Source organism: Copadichromis virginalis, linkage group LG12, assembly GCF_057382275.1.
Source record: "Copadichromis virginalis isolate Kocher_CV1m ecotype Utaka linkage group LG12, C_Virginalis_male_GT1.1, whole genome shotgun sequence".
Taxonomy (NCBI): domain Eukaryota; kingdom Metazoa; phylum Chordata; class Actinopteri; order Cichliformes; family Cichlidae; genus Copadichromis; species Copadichromis virginalis.
The window spans coordinates 2740794-2764228 of record NC_140629.1 but is presented as its reverse complement, the minus strand read 5'-3'; the positions used below and the strand labels follow the sequence as shown (position 1 = coordinate 2764228).

General features: G+C 42.7%; 2 long non-coding RNA genes across 2 annotated transcripts; one reads left to right on the top strand and one right to left on the bottom strand.

Annotated features, from left to right (window-relative positions):
• Window positions 1-1241: 1241 nt before the first annotated feature.
• Window positions 1242-14334, top strand: LOC146696265 (uncharacterized). Its single transcript, XR_014923210.1, has 2 exons — window positions 1242-1388; window positions 14153-14334. It is a non-coding gene; the product is annotated as an uncharacterized LOC146696265 (long non-coding RNA).
• LOC146696266 (uncharacterized) lies at window positions 9243-11703 on the bottom strand. Its single transcript, XR_014923209.1, has 3 exons — window positions 11382-11703; window positions 11218-11286; window positions 9243-10413 (listed from the first exon to the last, which is right to left on the bottom strand). It is a non-coding gene; the product is annotated as an uncharacterized LOC146696266 (long non-coding RNA).
• Window positions 14335-23435: the final 9101 nt, after the last annotated feature.

The following is a 23435-nucleotide window of genomic DNA, read 5'->3' as shown; positions in this document are numbered from 1 at the left end:
TTCAAAGATGTCCTTAAGTTCCGTTGGATAGTCTATGTTGAGGGCAAAAAGAAGGCCCAATAGCATGGAAATGGCACTTGAGACATCCCTCAGATTAGACAGGATTACTGCTGCCTCAAGGACAACCAACACATCGATGATGTCTTCTTCTGTCACCATCACAATGCCATCTTTCATCCTCTTAGAAAACGTGTCTTCAATACCTGTCGGCTATAAAAGGGTTCAAAGACAAAAAAAAAAAAAAATTACACAATTACAATTACACAATATCCCTTGTGCTTAACCCACACCCCTCCGCATGCGGGCCAAATACACACCCCTTTACGACATCTACCAACACTTTACAACAACAACAGACTAATAAAGCAGGATTAATTTATGGAGCACAGCATATTACATTATAACATAAAATGATCAAGATTATAATAAAAACTTAAAGATCATGACAAATACTTAAATATGGCATGATGTAACTGAGTAAAATATTGGCCTGGACTTGGCTCCAACATCCTGGCCCCTAATTGTTCTTGTGAGCCACAAAACAATTACTCTTATACATACATTTATATATTGTTCAGAACAACAAATCAAACCTTCCAGATAACGAACAGGCAAATATACAAAGTACTTTAACTGCTCATATGGCACATTAAAGTCCTTATTCCAACAGAAACTTCATTTTGTCTTGTTACAGCTGTTAGATTATTCTGTTATTATATGTTACCTTATATATGTAATCAAAATAGTTGAATTAGAATACTGCTGTAGATCACATTATACCCTTTAATATAGAGTGTGTGAGCTGTATGTAGTTTAGTTCTCGTTATACTTTTGAGTTAACAGAGAACCCCTTGATCTGCTGGGAATGTGTTACAATGTTTTCTTGACATGCTTAATTGTTGAATCATGAAGAGAAGATTGTAAGCAGGAGACTCTGTGTCTAAGACAGGGGAGATAGACAGACCACATTCCATACCCCCACCTTACAGAAAGCAGAGAAACAACTGCCGAGGTCATAACTTAGGCGCTGTAACAGAGAAAGAATGTGATGTTTTGGCTTTTACGACTAGCTGGGGGCCACTAGAGACTATAAAAAGCTGAGCAACCCGTCACCATTTTGAGACATGTGCCTGACCCTCTGGTAGCATCTCTCCCGTCCGGACGTTGTAATGCTCTGACTGTTGAATTGTATGGAAATAAATGATTGTTGATTGAGCATTGATACACCAAGTATTGTCCCTCCTTCAGCCCAAAGATTCAAAGAATTGGGAGATTTCAACAACTTGGTGCCGTGTGACCCGGATCTTTGGTGTGCTGAGGAGGTGTAGATTTGGCCTTTGGTGAGATCGTGGGGCAAAGTGAACAGAAGGCCGGCCTAAAACAGAAAGGTAAGTGTAGCACTTACGTGGAGTTACATAAAGTACCGATGGATAATTACCAAAGTAATAAGCAATTTGGGCTAGTGTCAGAAGACTGAGAACGACTCTTAGAGCTCTGGTACACAAATGGCAGAGAAACCAGACAAACACAGTTATGTGGCTTTAAAAGTACTTTAGTGATGTTAAGCCTTGTAAAAGAAATTTGTAAACAACACAGTATTACAACAGGTTTTAACAGAATGTCAAGTATAAAAATTTCCCCCAAAGTAGCAAAAAAAAATAGAATTAAATAAAATTGTGCACAAGTAAAAGAATTAGTCTTTTTTAAGTCCAAATGGTACCGGTGGGGCCCATAGAATTCATCTGACAAGGAGTGTGTGTGTGATTGTCTGTCCTACCGTACTACTTGTACAGTAGAGGACTGTAGTCCATCAATGTGCAAATGAGTGTGCGTGTATATGTATATCGCCTCCTAGGATCTTGGGTTGGCTCGCCATCCAGTGAACACTGGAACACTCTGGGTTCTGGAATCGCTGACCTGGTCTTTGGATTCGTCCCATATAAAAACCTGACCTATAAACAATGGCCAAATATATGTCACGTGCCCTTTAAGGATAACTCTCACAAATTAAACTAAAGTAGTGTCACAGTGCAGTAACTACTATTCAGATCAGCTATCATCAATTCAATCATCATCAGTTCAGTCATGTTGTACAACATTAAAATATCAAGTTTCAAAGGTCAAAGTATCAATATCCAAAATTTCACAGTATCAAGGTTCAATTATTTGTAACCTGCAGTAACATTAAAGATTATCTACAAGGTTGCAAACATGCAGGAATTATAGTCACCATATAATTCACTTTCATTGTAAACATTAATTACATCCATCAAAATAACTCACTGTACATATATATCTAATCACAAATAAATAAGTATATTACCCCTTTTAAGAAATGGAATAATATGCAAATGCTTATCAGAAATTGAACAAAGTGCAAATAATCAATTTCAATAACACGTAAACACAAGGACTCAGTCCACAAATAGGAGTATTAAAATAGACGTGCTTAATCCCGCTTGTACCATAGGCCTACCAGTACAAGTGGAAATACACTAAAAATTACCTCCAAGTGTTCAATACTGAGTATTGTAAAACAACTGATTGACATCAAAATTTAAACAGGAAGCAGGATAAAGTCTGATTACAATTATCTCTCATAAAGTTATTTTTAGCTGCTTTAACCATTTACAGCTTTTCACATGTTAATGACTTAGTTAACGATCTAACTAGCATAACAACAGCGTTTCAGAGACATCGAACAACTGTACCCACACTCCGCACATCACATGTCTGATTAGCCACATTTAGCTTACCGCCGTCGAGTGGATGCTCAGCATTTACATGGAGCCACAGCTCAGTAAACCCTCCGGTTTCGCTCTGCCCTTGACAACAACAAGTGCAAATACATAATTTGTGAAAAATACCAGTTTAGATGGTATTTCTTTTAACTCGTTAGAGGTTAATTTCTCCAGCTTACCGATAACAAAAGTTTTAGTCCGTCTGCTCTGTTCGGCTGTAGAAGCAAGAGACTGAAAACTTGGGAGCTGGTACTAAGGAGGGACAAGAGCTGCCTAGAGCTTCACCGATTGGCTGACATGTGAGGAGTGGGGTAAAACAATTGGCTCTCATCAGAGCTCATCAACCCTCTGAGAAAACTTAACCCTTGTTTGACCAGAGCATATCATATATAATCTGCATCCCTTCTATGTTTAAATAAATATTTTGATCTCATTTCACTTTCATTAACAGGGACAGTAAGAACAGAACAATGAACATTAAATGTTTTAATTTTTCTTCTCTTTTTGTTTGAGATGATTTTAGGAACTGGGTTACACCCTCCCCTCTTGAATTCATGCAAGTCCCTTTGCATGTCTACTGTGAACTGCATCATCTAAGAACAATAATTCAGCTTTAGCATTTAAAGAGTCAATGAAAGCTGTGGTTAAACCCTGAAATAATGATTTGACCACAGTGACAAGGGGATTTCCCAATTCAGCATAGTCTAGCCTTTTTGGTGGCTGGCGACTTCTTTCTGATCTTCGAACAGGAATTTCTTTGCTTGTTTGTTCATCTCTCTCTTTGTTTACTGTTTCCCTGTCAAATATCAAGTCCTCTCCTTCCTCATCACTCCCTAACATGTCCGAAAGAAGTAGGATTTGTTCATCCCTCATGTCAGGGCGATCCGTAGAAGGTGAGTCTCTTTCCTTTTCAGGTTCGTCATTTCCGGGTAAGTCTCTTTCCTTTTCAGGTTCGTCATTTCCGGCTAAGTCTTCCCCATACAAGGCTTCTCCATAACTCGCAATCTGATTGTCATAAGGTTGGTTATGGTCAGCATGACTGGCTGGAACAACATCGGAGATGGTGTCTGCACAAGCTGGAGCATTACCAGCCAACTTGTCTTGATCTGCAGTCACATCATCTTGACCAAGACTTGATTTATGGGTCAGCAGAAGATCTCGCTTGACAATGTACGCCGAGTCATTTGGCACTGATCTATCTGCAAACCAGTGGACTGAAACAATATCATCCTCGTCCGAGGGGTGATCTGCTCTTTCATTGTCTTTCTGAGTGGTCCGTCGCGTTCTGGGCCTTTTCTTGGGTTCTGGTTGTTCAGGTTTCACTTCCTTGGCTGCAGAGAGGAACCCACAAGGGAGTAAGAGGTCTCTGTGTAGGGTGCGTATGGGGCCATCCCCGCCCTCTGGTTTAACGGTGTAGACAGGGAGGTCTCCAGCTCGTTTCACCACCACATAGACGGTCTGCTCCCATTTATCGGCGAGTTTGTGTTTTCCTCGAATGCGTATGTTCCTGACCAGCACTCGGTCCCCGATTTCCAAGGTAGATGTGGTCACATGTTTGTCAAATCTGGTTTTGTTCCTTTCGGCTACCTTTGCAGCACTCCGTGTAGCTATTCTATAGCTCTCCTCAAGATGGGATTTGAGGTCCTTAACATATTGGGAGTGTGACTTGTTTTGTTGTTCTCTCACAGGTAAACCGAAAGCCAAATCGACAGGCAACCGTGGCTGACGCCCAAACATCAGCTCATACGGTGTGAATCCAGTTACCTCGTTCTTGGTACAGTTGTACGCATGAACTAAAGGCTTTACAAAATCCTTCCAATGTGACTTGTCTTTGTTCTCCAGAGTTCCAAGCATACTTAAGAGTGTTCGGTTAAAACGCTCCACCGGGTTGCCCCTGGGGTGGTACGGCGTAGTCCGAATCTTCTGTATGCCTGCTACTTCACACAGCCCCTTGATCAACTGAGACTCAAAATCAGGCCCTTGATCGCTGTGTAATTTTTCAGGAATGCCATAGTGTACTATGAAATGGTCCCACAGACACTTTGCGACAGTCCGAGCTTTTTGGTTCGATGTTGGGATAGCGACTGCATATTTAGTAAAATGATCTGTGATGACAAGAACATCTTTCACATCACTGCTGTCTGGTTCAATGGATAGGAAATCCATGCAGACTAGCTCGAGGGGTCTTGTCGTCATGATATTCACCAAAGGTGCAGCCTTCTCAGGTAACGTTTTCCTGCGCACACACCTGTGGCAGGTCTTTATCTTTTTCTCCACATCTGAGGACATTCTTGGCCAATAGAACCTGGCTCTGACCAGATCGAGTGTGCGCTCTATTCCCATATGACCCATATTGTCATGTAGGCTTGTCAACACAGACTCTCGCAGGTCTTCAGGTAAGACCAACTGGTAATGTTTATTACCGCCTTCTCTTCGTGTTCTGTAGAGAATGTCATTGCACAGCTCGAACCTGTTCAACTCTCTCAGCAACAGGACTACGTCTGGAAGTTCTTTCCTCAATGTGGGAGGGGGTTTCTCCCCACTCTCCATCTGGGTAATAACATGTCTGATGCACCGATCAGATCTCTGGCTGTCTCTGAGATCTGCCGGTGACAGGTGGGGAATGATGTGTAAGCCTCCCAATGTTTCTTCCTGCTCAAAGCTGTCAGGTATAGCATCTCCAGAAATGGCAAGACTTTCGACAAGGGTTATACCTGCATCATCACCCAAAGCTTCAGAGGTGGTTGAATGATAAACAAACTGTCTCTCACAGATAGCATGAACAACGTCCTGATCGACTGAGTCAATATTGTCTGGATCTGACAGATGTTGTTTTGCGAACTGGCATATCCGGTCTCTCTCTTTTTGAGATGTAAGGTCATCAGGTAGCCTGCCATGAGGACGACGCGAGAGTCCATCGGCATCTCCATTTTGTTTTCCAGAACGATACTGGAGTCTGAAATTGAAGGTAGAGAGGGACGCCAACCACCTGTAACTGGTTGCATCGAGTTTTGCTGAGGTGAGGATGTAGGTCAGAGGGTTTGAGTCTGTGACAACGGTGAACTGATTGCCATAGAGGTAGTCACTCAGCTTCTCTGTTACAGCCCACTTTAAAGCCAAAAACTCGAGCTTATGTGCTGGATAGCGGGACTCACTACTTGACAAACCTCTACTCGCATAGGCGATAACCCGCAGCTGTCCCTCCTGCTCCTGGTATAAGGCTGCTCCAAGGCCCGTAGTGCTCGCATCCGTATGAAGGATGTAAGGCAGCTTTGGGTCAGCAAAGGCCAGGACTGGAGGCGACGTTAGCTTGTCAATGATAGTCTCAAATGCTTTCTGGCATGCAGGGGTCCACCGTCCATAAAACGGCTCCTTTGGATCATGATACTGATTACTCCTCCCTTTTGATTTGCAATGCTTCCTCAGTGGTGGATAACCGGACGTTAGATCGTTCAGCGGTTTCACAATACTTGAGTAGCCTTTAACAAACCGTCTGTAATATCCACAGAACCCAAGGAAGGATCTCAGCTCCTTAAGGTTCTGAGGGACTGGCCAAGTTTTAAGTGTGGCTGTCTTTTCTGGGTCAGTTTCTACTCCGTGTTGAGAAACAACATGCCCCAAGTACCGAACTGAGGACTGGAAGAACTTGCACTTCTCGGGGGACAGCTTTAAGCCATACTCCTTTAAGCGTTCCAGGACTTTCATGAGTCTGGCTTCATGCTCCTCAAGGGTTTTCGAGAAAACTATGAGATCATCCAGGAAAACAACAACTTCCTTCAGATTTATGTCTCCCATGCATCTCTCCATAAGCCTCTGAAAAGTACTTGGCGCGTTTGTCACTCCCTGTGGCATACGGTTGAACTCCCAGAAACCTAGTGGACAGACAAAGGCAGTCTTGGGCTTGTCACTCTCTGCAACTTCGATCTGATAATAGCCGGATTTAAGATCGAGTGTACTGAACCACTTGGAACCTGAGAGTGCGGTGAAGGTGTCATCCAGTCTTGGGAGGGCGTATGCATCTTTCACTGTTTGTAAGTTTAACTTACGGTAGTCAACACACAGACGTACCTGACCGTTCTTCTTCCTGACCACAACAATTGGCGAAGAGAATGGGGACTCGCTCTCGCGGATTACTCCAGTTGCGAGAAGCTCTTGCAAATGCTTTCGAACAGCCTCTATGTCGTGCGGGTGAATCGGTCGGGCTCTGTGTTTGAATGGTGTCTCATCTGATAGCTTAATGTGGTGTTTGACCTTGTCCGTCCTTCCAAAATCCAGATCAGTCTGGGCGAAGACCTCTGGCATACTGCTCAGCTTTTGAGTAATGCGGTCTTTCCAGTCAGAAGGGATGGGAGAGTCGGCAAAGTCAAATGTCACACTAGAGGTCCTGGATGGTTCACACTCTGATGGCTCACTCACAATTTGTTTGTGAGATAGGACAGTCTGTATTGCACTGAGTTCTGCAATCACACTCTTTGCTGGGATGGTAATGTCATGCTCTGACTCATTGGAAACTACTACAGGTAGCTTGCACAACTGGTTATTTGGCAAGTCAAGGAGACAGGTTTGCACCAAAAGCCCCCCAGGCAGGGAAGATACTGAAGGATATTCCAACAGGGCAGATCTCTCAGTGTAAAATTCCTTGATTGATACTGTCCCCTCAAGAACGACTGTTTTCCCAGCTGGGACGTTCACTTCATCCTTGCCACGCATCCTCACTAATCCAACGTTTTCATCTGAACCTTGCTTTTGCCGCAACTCCAGTACTTTGAGTACGGTTCTGTACCCATGAGGAATGGGATGGTAGCCCTCTGGGTTTGCCTCTCTGTACATTTCATACACTACATCAAGAGTGTTTGTTCCTATCAATACACAAGACTTCGTTAATGTCCCGGTGTCTGGGACTACTAGAGCTAGCGTTTTGACTTCTAGTTCAGCACCAAGAAAGTCTTTAGGAAAGGTGATTCCAATCTCAACATAACCCAGGTAAGGTACAAGCTGCCCATTGGCCCCTTCAACCTCCAGAAGGTCATGTAGTGGCTCTATCTGTTGCTCAGACAAATACTGGTCATAGTAGGACTTGGTGACAGTGGTCACTTGAGAACCTGTGTCAAGGAGACAACTGCACACCTTACCTTTGATCGTGACTTGACCTGTACTCTTTGTGCCTATGAGCCTCTTAGGTAGTCTGAAAGGTTGTTCTCCAACATGGGATTGCCTCAAAGTGGCCTGTGCTCTTGGTTTAGCTTGACTTCCAGATTTAGCGGGACGATGTTGACCTGCTTCAGTCCCAGTTTGCCCCACAACTGAGACTGCGTCTAAAAATCCTGGTCAGCAGATGGAGTGTTTTGCATCTCCCAAATGCGACGCTTCTCTCTCAATTGCTTCCTCTTATCAGCGACAAGAGTGGGGTCTGGGTCATTACTGCAACTTGCTGAGATGTGGCCATCCTGACCACACTTGAAGCAGTACCATGGTTTTGGCTGGGTGCTCTGCCGCAAGTTGGCAGGCTTCGCACTTGTGACCTTGATGCTAGGTGTTGCCATAGCCATCTCACGTAAATCACACTCGGCCTTGTCCTTAGGCTTCGAGCTTTTCTTCTGTTTCTTTGCCATCAAATTAGTAAGCTGACTCTGTAGGGATGCAACTTGCTTCCTCAGATCTGTCAACGGGTCAGAATCAGATTGAGTCACTGCCTGTAGCTCACTACAGGTGCAAGTCTTTTGACAGTGCGCCACAACCCGCTGCCGGGTTGAGCCAAGGTGTTTCTTCATCCGTGTAGCTTTAGCTGCCAGTCTATCTTCTTCTGTCCGGAGCATTAATAGAAGTTCTGAGAATGTTGGGGGTTGGCTTTTCTTGTTTTCAAGATTAAGATCTGAGAGCAAGGTGTGGTCCCAACATCCACGACAAAACTGCTTGAGAATGTGTTTATCGGCATCCCCAGCAGAGACTCCTCCCCTCTTCAGAGTAAGGTTCAATGCGCCCTGAAGACGGCAGAGGTACGCAGAGGCCTTTTCACCAGGATCCTGAAGAGTGTTCATGAATTGGGCGAAAAGCTCCTCTCCATCTTCCACTGTTCCAAAAGCTGCATCCAACAACTGAAGGTAAGTCTCAGGTGTAGCTTCTGGGCTCAGTCTGTTGACAATGTCAGCTGCAGGGGACAACAAGCTCTCAAAGATCTTTCTAGATTTTTGAAGTTCAGACATGGCAGGGTCTTTCCTGAGAAGTTCGACATGTGAACGCCATGTGTCATAATCTGTCTCACCGCTGGGTCTGGGGATCCTGCCAGAGAATGACCGGAGTCTCATTGGAGAATATGAATGTGCAATCAAGTCATCTTTCTTCACGATGTGTTCCACAATGACTTTCTGAATTTCAGGTGGGTTGAAACTGTTTGCCGCACTAAATGGGCTCTTTTTGAAATCAACAGGTAGGTGTGGCTCCGCACCACCTTGAATCAATCCTACCTGGGGTGGATCTTCAGAAAACTGCTGGCGTGCAATCTCAGAAGTTTTAAGAGAGGGGTGAAGCTGGTTCTCCCTGTCTGGATCATCAACTTGCATGGAGGAGAGCATACATTCATCATCGGTCTCTGAACTCCCAATGATTTCACTGATCTCTGTCATCATCGACTTCAGTACCTCTTCAAAACTTTTGCCACTCAGTTTTGCCACCTGCTTTATTTCATCTAAGTAGGACTTAGTAGCACTGCCACCCACCTTGGCAGTGTAAACGCTGGAGAGAGCTCTTACATGGTATTTTACACCGGGCTTCCCTTCAACTTCATATGTGTATGGCAAAAGATCAGTTAAGGCATCAATGGCGTTACCACTTCGGTACTCGACGATCAGGTTTTTGAAAAATTCTGAGTTTGGATCTACAACTGGGACGGCTCTAAAGGTACCATACTGCTTCAAAAAGTCAAGAACCCCTTCATCATCCGATGAATTGAGTGTACCACTAACAATTACTGCATTGGGGACTTTGATACCTGAGCTCAATACAAAATCCATCTTGTGGCAATAGCAAAAGATGTTTCAATGACAATACACACTTTAAGGAGGTTTCACTGCTGATATTCATGCACCAAAGAGCTCCTGGCTGGCTCGCCACTTTTGTAGCACTTACGTGGAGTTACATAAAGTACCGATGGATAATTACCAAAGTAATAAGCAATTTGGGCTAGTGTCAGAAGACTGAGAACGACTCTTAGAGCTCTGGTACACAAATGGCAGAGAAACCAGACAAACACAGTTATGTGGCTTTAAAAGTACTTTAGTGATGTTAAGCCTTGTAAAAGAAATTTGTAAACAACACAGTATTACAACAGGTTTTAACAGAATGTCAAGTATAAAAATTTCCCCCAAAGTAGCAAAAAAAAATAGAATTAAATAAAATTGTGCACAAGTAAAAGAATTAGTCTTTTTTAAGTCCAAATGGTACCGGTGGGGCCCATAGAATTCATCTGACAAGGAGTGTGCGTGTGATTGTCTGTCCTACCGTACTACTTGTACAGTAGAGGACTGTAGTCCATCAATGTGCAAATGAGTGTGCGTGTATATGTATATCGCCTCCTAGGATCTTGGGTTGGCTCGCCATCCAGTGAACACTGGAACACTCTGGGTTCTGGAATCGCTGACCTGGTCTTTGGATTCGTCCCATATAAAAACCTGACCTATAAACAATGGCCAAATATATGTCACGTGCCCTTTAAGGATAACTCTCACAAATTAAACTAAAGTAGTGTCACAGTGCAGTAACTACTATTCAGATCAGCTATCATCAATTCAATCATCATCAGTTCAGTCATGTTGTACAACATTAAAATATCAAGTTTCAAAGGTCAAAGTATCAATATCCAAAATTTCACAGTATCAAGGTTCAATTATTTGTAACCTGCAGTAACATTAAAGATTATCTACAAGGTTGCAAACATGCAGGAATTATAGTCACCATATAATTCACTTTCATTGTAAACATTAATTACATCCATCAAAATAACTCACTGTACATATATATCTAATCACAAATAAATAAGTATATTACCCCTTTTAAGAAATGGAATAATATGCAAATGCTTATCAGAAATTGAACAAAGTGCAAATAATCAATTTCAATAACACGTAAACACAAGGACTCAGTCCACAAATAGGAGTATTAAAATAGACGTGCTTAATCCCGCTTGTACCATAGGCCTACCAGTACAAGTGGAAATACACTAAAAATTACCTCCAAGTGTTCAATACTGAGTATTGTAAAACAACTGATTGACATCAAAATTTAAACAGGAAGCAGGATAAAGTCTGATTACAATTATCTCTCATAAAGTTATTTTTAGCTGCTTTAACCATTTACAGCTTTTCACATGTTAATGACTTAGTTAACGATCTAACTAGCATAACAACAGCGTTTCAGAGACATCGAACAACTGTACCCACACTCCGCACATCACATGTCTGATTAGCCACATTTAGCTTACCGCCGTCGAGTGGATGCTCAGCATTTACATGGAGCCACAGCTCAGTAAACCCTCCGGTTTCGCTCTGCCCTTGACAACAACAAGTGCAAATACATAATTTGTGAAAAATACCAGTTTAGATGGTATTTCTTTTAACTCGTTAGAGGTTAATTTCTCCAGCTTACCGATAACAAAAGTTTTAGTCCGTCTGCTCTGTTCGGCTGTAGAAGCAAGAGACTGAAAACTTGGGAGCTGGTACTAAGGAGGGACAAGAGCTGCCTAGAGCTTCACCGATTGGCTGACATGTGAGGAGTGGGGTAAAACAATTGGCTCTCATCAGAGCTCATCAACCCTCTGAGAAAACTTAACCCTTGTTTGACCAGAGCATATCATATATAATCTGCATCCCTTCTATGTTTAAATAAATATTTTGATCTCATTTCACTTTCATTAACAGGGACAGTAAGAACAGAACAATGAACATTAAATGTTTTAATTTTTCTTCTCTTTTTGTTTGAGATGATTTTAGGAACTGGGTTACATAAGCACAGCCTGTTGTATTATAAATACCAAATGTGCATATTGGGCTTTCCAAATTAATCTGTTCGCTGAGTCACATGTATTTTCACAGTAAATTTGTCGGTGTCTGGTTTTTGGCGCAAGATACTAACAACATAAGTTGAGGCTGAATTCCAGTGTGTTAAATAAACTGCTTCTACCGAGATACTAATAACATACTACGATGGACTAGTTGCAGCCACTTTACCTTCCACATTTAATTTTGTCTAATACTGGCTTCTGTAGCAATAATACGTTAGAATTTCTTCTGAAGACGCGGCCATTAGTCCAGTACATTGAAGTCGAGGTTTGTTTATTTTGTTTATGGTGTCAGTGACGTCCTGGCTTTTGCCGGCTATGAAATAGAAGTTGATTTAAGGAAAAGCAGATGCTGGCTTCACGGTGCAGTTGAACGCTGGCAACGCGAGAGCGAAACACGTCCGTAGATTTGGTTTATGATACGGCCGTGTTCCGGTGGTGCGGCCATGAAGTGCAGTAGTGGTTGGTGCTAGTTTTAGTACATTGGATAGAGGTTTGACGGTGGTTTGTGGCGTCAGTCGAGTTTTAAGGGCTGCGGTCATAATACAAAGTAAAATTTTAAGTACATAGAGTAACACCTGGTTTATGATGTCAGGTATAACTTCGGGGATGCAAGCATCACTTTTATGATGCGACTTTGCCCCGTTGTGGCGGTCATAAGCGCAGAGAAAGGGGTATTTTGGTCTATGGTGCAGTGTGCTTTAAGAAGATCTAATAGTTGAGCTCAGAGGTTTCTGTGCAAATTTCTGCTGATGAGAGGCGCTCTCTGTGTGTCACACTGATGGTGTAACGCGCTGTGTGTGTAAGGCGCGCTCTGGCCGTGGGTGAGGCGCGCTCTGAGTGTGCTTTTTGTGTGTGTGTGAAGTCTGAACACAGTGACAGTGACGGTTGATGTGTTTGATTAGGAGGACATTAGAGCAAAGACACATTTTAGGATCAAAGGTTGATGCCTAGTGTACCTGTGGAAATAATTTTGCCCTAGGAGTGGCGACCCTCCTGTTCGTGGACGCGCGGCCAGGACCGGCGGCGTCCGGGTGCCGAGGTGGTGACTTGGGGAGGTGAGGGCCCCCGCATAGCTACGGAATAACACTGGGACCGCAGCGTAATTGCGGGTTCACATTTATTCCGGACTAGAACAAGACACATTTTGCGAACAAAGGTTGAGTCTAGATTAGTAAAGAAATATGAAAAGGTTGAATTCCTCGTTTCAGTGGTTGAAATTGTTGTGTGCCTGTCCCCTGACGAGTGTGAAATTAAAATAAAGAGGGAATTTGGAGCCACATAGAGATAGACGGGCATAATTGGGTGTATTACTCTGTGGTGTAATAAAAATAAAAAGGAGAGATAGTAAGAGGTGTGCAGTGGAGAATTATGGAGGAGTAGAGAGAGGAATGTGTTGGGAGACTGGCGTACAGTTTACGCTGTCAAGGTAGGCGGGTTGCCTGCTTATCGGTTTAAAAGTGATGAAAATGAAATTAAAATAAATCTCTTAGTGTGTTAATACAGGAAGCTGCGGACCTGGACCAACTGCCCCCACAAGCACAGCGGCCGAAGCAAAATTATAGGTAATGGGAACCACACCCAGCACGAATCAGCAGCTGTGAAAAAGACAGCAGCGAGGAGAGAATTAGAGGAGAAATTAAGAGAAGTTTTAACACATAAAATTGGGGCCAACGGACTTGTGGAGGTTGGGAAGGCGTCCGGAGCATCACAACAAAAAGGTGAAACAAAAACACACAAGCAGAGAAATCTGAGAGAAAGGCTCCTTTTAAGGTAACGCCTAGTTTGAGAAAAGATAAAATTAACCTGCTTTTATACAAATGCACATACACGCAATGAAGAAACAGCTTACACTCATGAACACGTGAAGATTTTCCAGCAAGGCTACAGCAGCGAAACTTAACATACATCTGGTGTTAAAGGATAAATACATTACTGACAAATAAACTCTCTGGGTTGCAGGACAACAATTTAACTTAAAAAAAAAAAGACACTGGTCTGACCAACCAGTGAAGACATGACAAATTTAGGGGTTAAAAGATTCAAATTGTGACATGTTTTCTGCTGATTGATTGAGACAAGTGATTACTGAATGAAAGAAAATTTCCTTTTGGGCTTTTAAACATGATCTTAAGAATTTTAACAGGTGCATGTTGTCCTGTCAACTTGGTGGGTTAGGAGTTGATTATATCGGGAGAGAAAAAACAAAAAAAGGGGGAGAGAAGGCTGACACAGGGCCTGGCCCCGTTGTCTCCCCTCTGAATAACACAGCCAACACAACATCATTTTCCTGTTCGTTTGTTTTTGTTTTTGTTTTTTTTGTTTTGTTTTTGTTTTTTCTATATATATTTAATTACAGGCTGCTTTGCCGGCCCTGAAAGCCGAGGCTGACTGGACTCCTGCTCTCCCCCATACGTGACACTGACCAAATGCTGCAACAGCTGGACCCACAACAACGACCTGAGAATGTCAACAGACCTGCAGGAATGTGATCTCATGCAGCCGAGACGGAGAGCACTAAACCTAAGGCCCGTTTCACTACACGGGGGAAAATTCCCAGACTGCGTCAGCTGACAGAGCTGTGACGAGACGCCCGCCAAGCCCGAATGAAAAGTAAGGCCGAGCGAAAGAATGCTGACCTTGATAACTTTGCATTCACACTGTGCAGGACAGTGATGGACCAACACGGATGATCGGGCGGCAAAAAGGGCGTGACCGAGACAGGAGGAGTAACTGAGGTCAGAAGGCACCTCAGAATGGACAAAAAACACAGAAGAAGATGCAGGTTTCACCTGCGGTGAACATCGACACTGGAGAAAGGACTGCCCCAATTGGGGTCAGAACCAGGACGGACAGAACTTTGGGCAGCAGCAGCAGCAATGGTCGCAAACAAACTGAAAAGGAGGGGGGCAGGACCCCAGGGCACGCTTCAGGCAGTGGTTTACCCAGAACACCAGAACAGGAAAGTGATGAACAAACACACACACACACATACACACACACACACACACACACACGTCTCCAAACACACAGATTCAGAATGAAGTGAAATACACACATGAACACGTGCACTCGTTGAGTGAGTGAGAAATGACACACACACACATATACACACACACACACATTGGAATGCTGATTCACTGAGAAGTGATCCACATACACACACACACACACGCTGATGCAATGAAGAATGCTTTGCTTATGCTGATATGCAAAATGCTGCACACAAACATCCCAATGCATAATTTTTATGAGGAGCCATTGATTACTTAGAATGTGTTATATGTCACCCAGAGGGCATTTATGTAGATTTTAGGAATAAGGTCTAAAAAAGTTTGGTTATGAAAACAATGTCTGTGCGTGATGTCTGTTTATGGCTCAAGGCCTTGACTGAATTCTTTGCTGTGCTTCACACAGCCCTGATGAGGAACAGTGGCACAGAGTGAAAATGATGAATTAATAGTGTAAGTTTTAGGTCGGAGTACGGCATTTTCTGTGATTGAGTTTTAATTCAAGGAGGAACAAAAGGTGTTACGGCACCTGAGGTTCTCATTCCCACACAATATTGTCCCGGCAGGAAGCAAAATGTTCCTGTGAATTTCTGGTTGATTGTTTGGTTTTGTTTAGCGCTAGTTTGATGTTATCAGTGAGCTTTGGCTTGTGTTCTTTCTCGTAAGCGAGAGAGGGATAGTTTTATGCTTGGACATGTCTGCAACGGGCCCTAGTTTGTGTTATTTTAGTAGTATTTTGTTGGTTATGTCTGTTTTCGTTTTTGTTACAGTGCACTGAGATAAGAAAATCTGAGAGGTGTGATCCACCGGTGGTGATATGGTGATATGGTGATATGTTGATATTTTGTGAGTTCATGATTTAACAATCAGCTCTTTAAACCAGGCCTGAAAGATTGAAATTTAAAGCGCTATAAAATATTATTACTGTAAACAGTTGCAAAGTGTGCTTCTCCATGATTGTAATTGGCTTGGGAGAAATTCACTTATAGGGAACACTGAGAAGTTCTGAGTCTAAAAGGATTGCACCGAGTCAATCCGGCCCAAAAAACAACAAGGAATTGTTTTCCTTTAAAATGATGACGTCATCTTGCTGGTGATGGATGCTCGAATATGTTGCGCGTGAGACTCCATTATCAGCAACATCTGGTATGAATGTGTATGGAGGTATGCATGTGAATGGACTGTGATGGACTGACGACTAAAAGTTTTGACTGACTTGATACTGAGACAATGACTGCACCAACTTTAGGATTAGTAAATGCCAATAAACAATTCATAAACAATTCACCCAGCCGACAAGAGAAGGGTGGATGCTTCGCTTTGTTTTGTTTTGTTTTTTCAGGAGCAGGAGGATAAGAGAGACTGGAGGAGGAGACTCTAGCTTCACATAAGTATGAACTGCAGACTTAACACTGTGGTTGCTGATTTTGAGTTACTGATGTTTGCATTAAGAAAACTGTGCTATATTAGCTGTGTTTTGATTAAGGTATCATGTTATATTATTGGGAATGCCAAATGCTACAGTGGAGATAACTATTGATATCACTCATGACTGGAATATGTTACTATTAACCACAGCAGGCCACTGTAAAAGGTCAATTAAATTTTATAGAGGAAAATCGCCAAAACCTTAACAATACCTATGAATGGCTTGCCACATTCAGAATAGAGATATGCACTAACAAACATTGGTCCACGTGATTTAGGTTCTCATTTGAAATAGTAAGTTATTAGATGTAGAATATAATTGACAGGGACATTTGATAGGATGTGGTACTGCAAAAGAACAAGAGCAAAGTAAATAAAGAAAATATTGTGTTTAGTTTGGATAAATTCAAATTAAAATGTACCATTACACTCAGAGGATCAATATGGAATAAAACATATGCAAAATTTGTAGGAAGTACATGACTGATAACTGTTCTGTCCTGAGCGTTTGTTTCTAGAGCACCCACTTGACCACACCAACAGTTTCTCGCCACCGAGGAGGGGTACTTGCAAAAAGAATAAAATAAAAATCTGAGTTTAACAAAACATTTTAAATGTAAATATCAAGCTTACCTTTCTTTTTCCATGAAATGTGCTTGTGGGCACGCCAGCCATTTTGAAAAGGTGGGCAAAACAATTGGCAAGGCCACACCCCCACACATGTGATATAATTTTAAAGGTACTGTTGCCCTCTCTAAGAAACATCAGGACTTAGAGGAGTGGCAAGTAGAGTATGCGAGCTACAAGCAAAAACTAAAATGTGTACTACAGTGTGCAAAAAATGAAATACTGGGTCATCAGGGGGTCATGAGGGACATTTATAAAACTAAAAGTCCCACTAACCTTAAAGTGCACTTGAAAAGCTCACACAAGAAGGTTAACCTAGCTTACCTAGAAGACCTCATCAGGGGGAGCACACTCCCCCTCCTTGAAGAGCTCACCCACTCAACCCGCATCCCCAGAAAACAGCTAACCCCAGATAAGGCAGCGTGATGTATCCCGAGACAACAGGACTGGGACATCTAAATAAAGGTGTGAAACAATCGCCTTCAAAAGGTTATCAATTCACTTCAACCAAAATTAGGACCACTCGGTGCGGCAAGAATTAATAGTTATTAGTCTCAACACCCAAGGACAACCAGAAGAGCATGACTGATATGATGGAACTGGGATTTTGTTACACTTAATTTTTGCAAAACACAAATAAAACTAAATTGAAACTAAGGATTTTCAGAAAATAAAAACTAAACTAAACTAGCAAAGAATTGGTAAAAACTAATTACAACTGGTAAAAATTGAAAATCTGGAGTCGAAACTAAATAAAAATAACAACTAATGGAAATGGCGAAAAGTTTAAAACCCTGGTGCAGAGATTGGCAAATCTGACCAGGAAACGTTATAAAATGGATTGTCAGGATAGTCAGCGTTAAAGCCACTTTTGACAGTCCATACTAGGATGGCATTGGACATCTTCGGGGCGGAAAAGGGTTGGTGTGACCAGGGTGTGGTTTGGCTTGTTGTATGTATATTTGAGATCATATGGCTCTGGATAGACCAGTTACCTGGGCATGCAAGGATGACAGACTTTATTACATGAGGAGAAGGGAAATTTTCGGGATTGAAGATCCTCTGAGATGACAAGGCTGGAGCAACGGTACTCGAGAGAAGAATTTCTGATACTTTCTGAGATATGATGTCACTAACCTTCTCTTTTAATTGTCTAGCTCCAATGAATTGACACATGGGAGTGTGTCAAAAAGGGGGGTTGAGTCCAAATATCAAACAATGGTTTTATGAACATCTGATGACTTTATTTTTGTGTTTAATAATTTAGGTATGGTAAAACTTAAGCATATAATGGGTTAGACTTAGAGAGGATTCATTAATTTTTGATTTCTTTTACACACACATAGATTATGATTAGAATAGGTTCTGAACATAATATTTTGAACCAAATTTGAATCATTAGAAGAACAATGGATAACAATATTAGATTATCAAGGCTAGGGAGAGAGGTGTTTTGGTTTTCTTGCAGAGAAAGGAACAGACACCAGACGGGGACCCGGAGATATGAGGACCCTTCACAGCAGGGACAGATGTAGGGACTGCCGAGACAGCAACTGGGGTCAAGTGTCATGGCGTTTGGGCTCCTGGAGAACATGGATCCCACAAACACAGCAATAACCATGAAGGGGTTGGCGAAAACCAGGAACACCAGACCAACGAGGTTCAAGAGGCTCTTGGCAAAAAGGGGGACACGCCAGTGAACCCAAAACACACAGATCTTTGTTTGAACTCAGGGCCGAATAATCCCCAGAACTGTGCAATGACTAAAGGGTGGTCTAACCCCGGAGGTCGAAGAAAGAAGCTGAGAATCACCCAACTGGAAGACACTGGTAGCTGCAGCCATAAAAAATAAAGGTTAAAAGCTCCTTAGACAGAGGTTCTAGTCTAAGTACATTTGAAAGGTATAAGGGGGCATTAAAAAGGGGGTGGAAAACTGGAGCACCAAAATAAAGCTGTGGGAAAATTGGGAATGATGGGAGTGTCATCTGTAACTGCTGTTATGGTTGTAAATCTAACTTTGCTTGCATCTGAACTGCGTGAACACAGAGGTCATCCCACATATGGTCCACCCGTTAAAGGGGACAGAGGGCCTCAGGATCAAGAAGACCTGGACCTTGTGACCCTGGAGTGTATGTTATAAGTGATCTCTTTCAGAGATCAAAAGGGGGAATTGTTAGATTATTCTGTTATTATATGTTACCTTATATATGTAATCAAAATAGTTGAATTAGAATACTGCTGTAGATCACATTATACTCTTTAATATAGAGTGTGTGAGCTGTATGTAGTTTAGTTCTCGTTATACTTTTGAGTTAACAGAGAACCCCTTGATCTGCTGGGAATGTGTTACAATGTTTTCTTGACATGCTTAATTGTTGAATCATGAAGAGAAGATTGTAAGCAGGAGACTCTGTGTCTAAGACAGGGGAGATAGACAGACCACATTCCATACCCCCACCTTACAGAAAGCAGAGAAACAACTGCCGAGGTCATAACTTAGGCGCTGTAACAGAGAAAGAATGTGATGTTTTGGCTTTTACGACTAGCTGGGGGCCACTAGAGACTATAAAAAGCTGAGCAACCCGTCACCATTTTGAGACATGTGCCTGACCCTCTGGTAGCATCTCTCCCGTCCGGACGTTGTAATGCTCTGACTGTTGAATTGTATGGAAATAAATGATTGTTGATTGAGCATTGATACACCGAGTATTGTCCCTCCTTCAGCCCAAAGATTCAAAGAATTGGGAGATTTCAACACAGCAGGAACTCTTCTTAAGCTGGAACATGTCTTCGCGGATGCGTGTATGTGTGTATGTTGGGGAGATTAGGGAATGGAGTCAGAGGTTCAAGCACATGATTCACCGTAGGAGACCAGCCTTTACCGCTGTCTCTTCAGTAATATGTAGAAGGGGCGCTACATATCACACTCTAGCAGCACACAAAGCTTCGCCACAGGTCGTAGGAGAATGTTTTTGCTGGTTTTCACCTTGGCTTGACGAACCCTACCTTTGGCATCCTCAAACGTCTGAATCACTCGACCCATTAGCCATGAATTTCTTGGACCGGAATCATCCACGATGAGGACAATATCACCTTGACTGATATTTCTTTGTGGCTGGGCCCACTTTTGTCGCCTTTGCAAGTCTGGCAGATACTCCTTGATCCACCGTGTCCAAAACAAATCCGCCAAGTACTGGACTTGACGCCATCTACGCCTCGAGTACAAGTCGCTCCTGCTGAATACTCCAGGAGGTAGCGGAGTTTTGGCTTTCATCAAAAGCAAATGGTTTGGCGTCAAGGCCTCCAGGTCGTTCGGATCGGTAGAGACTCTTGAGATAGGGCGGCTATTGATAATCGCCTCTACCTCACACAGCAGTGTGTGCAGACCCTCCTCATCAAGGATCTCCTGCTCCACAACGGAGCTGAGCACTTTGCGTATGGACCGTATCTGCCGCTCCCAAACTCCTCCAAAATGCGAGGCAGCTGGGGGGGTTGAATATCCATGTGATGCCTTTAACCAACAAGGCTTCTTGAATCTTTGCATTATCCAAAGCACGCACTGCTTCCCGCAGCTCCCTCTCTGCACTTACAAAGTTTGTTCCATTGTCAGAACGCATCAACTGAACCTGTCCCCTCCTAGCAACGAACCTCCGCAATGCATGAATACAAGAGTCCGTGTCCAACGAATTTGCCAGCTCAATATGCACAGCCCTCACTGTCAAGCAGGTAAAAACTACGCCATACCGTTTGATCATGGACCTACCCCTTTTGATTTCGAAGGGACCAAAGTAGTCCACACCGACACTTGTGAATGGTGGCTCATCGAGCGTGAGCCTTTCAGTAGGAAGATCTGCCATGATCTGACTTGCTGCTTTCCCATGATGCCGTCAGTGGCGTGTCTAGAAAATTTTTGTTGGGGGGGCCAGGTAGGGGCACAGATTTGGAGAAGGGTGGCAGATTTAATTGGCAGATAATGTTTTAAAAAAAAAAATTCTACCAACCATTAACCATAATTCAATAATCCTATAAACCTAATAACCAAATGCACTTTTAACTCTTATTAGAATGAGATTTTAACCACTACGGTGCAAAGTTTTTAGATACTGCGTTGATAAAGTACAAGAGATACAATCAGTGCTTTGTCAGTGTTTACTCAGCATTCAAGGACAGCAATATTTGCATAGCATTTTTACTGACATGTAGTGCACATATGTTTTGGGCAAAAACATTTTTGAATATTAAAATACGAACATTTGTAACAAACAATTGACAAATTAGCCAATGCCAATGCAAAACTTTCTCTGCCTGTTAAAAAAAGAAGATAATCTTCTCACAAACTGGTGTTTGATTTTGAAACAGGAAAAAAGTGGGGAAACAACTGAAAAGACTAACATTTGAATGAAACCTGAAAGCAAGTAAATACTTTCTATGCTGCCTTATGGTAAACTTTGGTAATATTGATAAAGAACAGCACTGGCTGATGATGAAATACATTCAGCTGGCATGGTGACACTGCCAGTATAACCTGCAGGGCTGGACTGGGACAGAAAATCGGGCATTTTGACTACAGACCGACCCACCAGGTATTAAAGCCATAAAGCCTTTGAATGAAAACAAACGCTGTGGTGACAGTGATGTACAGTCTTGTTGGTATATGTATGATTTCTATACATTTTACGTCAGATAAAAACTTTGGTTGTAAGATTTAGATAATTATTTAATAAAAGCTAGATATTTTAAATGAGAATAAGAAAGAAAAGTATTTCTTTGTGCCCCCCTCTCCCTGTTAATGCCCTACCTGCCCCCCTGGCAACACTTTGCTAGACCCGCCCCTGCACAGTTACCAGCTGTCAGCTACATAAAAAAGGATCCTGGTGTTATTTGTCTCTCAGAAACAGTTCATAACTTCAACTCATTCATGTCACCTAAAAGGTAAACCTGTTTCTCCATCACCTGTTCAGCTCTGATGATTCAGTAAGGACATCTCCTGGTTTCATGTTTCCCTCTCACCACATATCCAAACTGACATCATGACCAGCAGCTTTACAGCTGTGGCTCCAGCAAACATCAGCTGATAATAGAAATTAATATTAAATACATTCTAACAACAGCTGATCAAGCTTAAACGTGCTGCTGTTGTTTAGCGCGACATCCGCTGGTTTCCTCTTTCTGGCGCAAAGTGGGCGATAAACAAACAAGAGAGAAAAGCTGATCAGCTGATCATTGATCAGTTTCATGATTGAAGTAGCAACAGGAGAGGCAGGGGGAGAGAATGAGAGAAGAAGCAGCTGTGCCGCATAACGACAGAATAAATCCAGCTTTGTGTCTTTTTCCATCCTAGCTGAAGTTCGGGACAAACTGTGTCTCTTCTCAGCTCAATACTAAACGTGTAATATTTTCTCTGAATGAGGGACCATTCCATTTTTTTAAGGAGCCGTTGGCAACTCTACTAACTAACCTTATGAATAAAATAAAGTTCACTATCAGTAACATCATAGCACCCACCCACCTAAAAACTCCATCAAGCTGGCTAGAACGCAGTATGAGTTATTGCAACTGACGGTAAAAAGTCAGCACAACTAAAATAAACTCCACCTAAACTTGGTTTATATCTGACCCAGAGAGACTGCAGGTCATAACTTCTTACCTGAAGTTCAGTTCACCTGACACTCGGACTGGCGGCTGCCTCTCTCCTCCTGCCTCCCCTTCCCTCATCCACCTGCTGGCCTCTGTGGAAGCCCCGCCATAGCCACCACCAAACAACGGAGTTATTTCTACACATCGACCTGCATCTGGCCAATCCACCACCTCTCATTGTTCATGCCGTTACAAAAAAAATAAAAAATAAGTCAAATAAGCCCGATGGCCAGTCCAGCGATGTTAACCTGCAACCAAATCTGCAGCTCCATACAGCAATGTTACGACTTAGATTATATCTTATAACTCATAACTCTTATGTTAGCTGCCCTCAGTAGCATACTGTCTGAAATATTCCACGGCTGCAATAATTCTTTAAGTGTTATTTTTTCCTTGGTATTCTAATTTCGCCGAAGTTTACTAAACTCAACAAACTTAATATTACTTACCGGGACATTTATTCTGTCCTCATTTTCTTTCACCGAAAAATTGTTTCCTGCAGTGCCATCTTTCGCGCTTGGCTCTCCTACCTTTGCTAACGTGATGCACATAGCGCAGAAGGATGCTGCATTCACTTACAATCGGATATCTGAGCTTCACCGTGAAAACATAATCGGACATTTGATATTTGATTGAATTTTATTGTTTTGCCTTTGGGGTGGCACCTGGGGTGGCCAGTCTGGTTGGGGGGGTGGCCTGTGCCCCCCCAGGCCACCCCGCTGGACACGCCATTGGATGCCGTCTGCAGGCGACGCACCGGGACAAAATCTTCCGGACAGCGGCATGAGATCTTAGTATCCAGTACTTCTGCCGTACCTTTGATAGGACATGATTCCTGCCACAATGCCCAAGATCCTCGTGAGTAGATCTGAGAATGAGAGTGGCTATATGCTGATCCTTAGCCAAGATTGCAGGGTGTTTTAACTCCTCTTGCATGCT